This window comes from Echinops telfairi, unplaced genomic scaffold (genome assembly GCF_000313985.2).
Source record: "Echinops telfairi isolate 266 unplaced genomic scaffold, ASM31398v2 ScPeMD7_4048;HRSCAF=4782, whole genome shotgun sequence".
NCBI classification, from domain to species: Eukaryota; Metazoa; Chordata; class Mammalia; order Afrosoricida; family Tenrecidae; genus Echinops; species Echinops telfairi.
The window spans coordinates 323,151-325,497 of record NW_022107947.1 but is presented as its reverse complement, the minus strand read 5'-3'; the positions used below and the strand labels follow the sequence as shown (position 1 = coordinate 325,497).

At 48.2% G+C, this 2,347-nt stretch overlaps 1 pseudogene; it reads left to right on the top strand.

Moving 5' to 3' along the window:
- The first annotated feature begins 2,215 nt into the window (after nucleotides 1-2,215).
- LOC115871239 overlaps nucleotides 2,216-2,347 on the top strand; it is a 1,169-nt pseudogene continuing 1,037 nt past the window's right edge.

Here is a 2,347-nt window from a genome sequence, read left to right as displayed (position 1 = left end):
GGAGTTCCCAGAATCCTCAGGAGAAGGCCATGCCCACACAGAGGCCTCATTGGCTATAGCCCGATTCACAGCCTAGACTCCACCCCGACGTTCTTAGTCCTCAAATTGACACACGATTAGGCAACTACCACAGGTGGGCATCAACTCCACCATAGAATTGTCTTTGTGAGCGGCTGCAGGAAAGGCACCGCAAGGAGAGCAGGAACCGGAGTGAGAAAGAAGCAGTGCTTTGTGGGTGGTGCACTGCCCCTGTGGTCGTTCCTTTGCCCTGCCCACATCTTTGAAAGATAGCCTTTTCCTAAGGCTCTATTTAATTAGCCTTGCCTGTTGCTTTTGTTCCTTACCAAGACTCTGTGCCAGACAATGATAAAGTCATCCAGCTCATATGTGACACTGGCACCCAGCATTTCGAAGAATATATCCAGCCCTCCCCTCCACCCTCAGGGAGGAGCCCTGGTAGCATAGTGGTTCTGTGTTGGGTTGTGATCTGCAAGGTCAGCAGTTCGAAACTACCAGCCGCTCGAAGGTAGAGAGACTGGGTTTTCTATTCTTGTGAACAGTCACAGTTTCAGAAACTCAGGGGGGCAGTTCTACCCTGTACTAGGAGGCCCCTACGAGTCGCCATTGACCGGATGGCAGGGAGTGAGCGATTACACCTCCAAATGGTGTCGCTGGAGACTGTGCATCCACATGAACCCCTCGTCTTCGCACGGGCTTGAATTAAATAGGAAAGCCCAAACCTCAGCTCCACACTGGTGACTGAGCACATTACTTAGTGTTCAAGTATCTTCCTTGAGGGCCAGAAAGTAGTCACTATGGCCCATGTGGGTGTTAATTAGTCTATAGTTATGCTTTCTCTGCTCAGATTCAGGACCCTTTACACACAATGCTGGATGCTGTGTTTGTGCTCAATGTTTATCCACAAGCCTATGGTTATAGACAATGTCTTCTTCCCATAATACAAGCCATAGAGCCCTAAAGGTGCCAGCCTAGAGACAAGGTTTTGAACAGGTTCAACTGGACCAGTCATGATATATGCAGTGAAATTAGAACACCTGAATTTGTAACTGGAATGGGAAGAATCACAGATTAAATCCCTGGAATGGGAGACTCAGTAGAGGCATAGTGGGCCCTTCCAGGAACCTGATGCAGGAGGTGGGATTACTGCCAGAATTGTGGAGTGTGGAACACACTCAAAGTGGCATAGCCAGTTGCCATGTTTGAGTAGGGCACCATTGTTTCCAACTCTGCTGATCAAGAGATTTGGTTGCTAGGATAGATTCTGTGTCAAATAGGCTGGACCAGGATTCTCAGTGGCTTAGCAGGTTGGACCTAGTAAGCCCCTAGGAGTGACCTAGCACAATGTCACCGACTCCATAATGGGATCTTCTAGGAAGTCAATCACTTGTAATGAGTAGGGTGAAAAGCAATACCCTTACTCAGGTCACAGCCCTGAAGCAATTAAAAGGACATTTCCTTGGGGGTGTAGCCTTTTTCCTATATAAGTAGGAACCGTAGAAAACCTTCTTTCCTTTTTGTTAGGTCTGGATACTGTGTCTGGCTCATCAACATCTCTTTCTTTGGATGGGTCGATGGCTTGTCCTATTGCTTGTTGATCTTGGAAGTCCTCAGCTGCTTGCCATCTGACTTGCACAAGCTCAGATTCATTTCCTCTGCAGCCACCAGCCTGTGGTCTATCTGCTGGTCTTGGGGCTCCCTGGCCTTTGCAGCTATGCAAGCCAGGAGAAGCCTCCAGTCTCACACCTGATTCACGGTCTTGGAAGCTGCCTACACTTAGACTTGCTTGATTTCACAACACTATGAGCCATTTTCTTGATATAAATTTTTGCACACACATACACACATAAGCATCATTGGCCTTGTTTCTACGACAAGTGCTGTGCGATATGTTTACTGTGTTCTATGTTCTATGTTCTGTGTTCTATGAGGGAAATTAAATTTCTAGAATGGAATTAGGAAAAATGTTTTTCCCAATTCCCCATTTTTTCCCATTCTAGTAATTGTTCTGATTTACCGACATTTTATAAACGTGCGCCCTTTCCAGTTTTGCTTTGTCGGCCATTAGGGAATTCAAAAGAACCAATTGAAAGCCCTGTCTAAAGAAAAGTCTGGAAGATGGTGGCTCCCTTCTTGAATAAGCTGCTGGGGTGGCGTCCTAGCTTTTCACCCCTTGGACATGCTTCTGCAGCCCGACATGCCTCTGCAGCCCCACATGCCTCTGCAGCCCGACATGCCTCTGCAGCCCCACATGCCTCTGCAGCCCGACATGCCTCTGCGGCCCGACATGCCTCTGGAGCCCGACATGCCTCTGCGGCCCCACATGCCT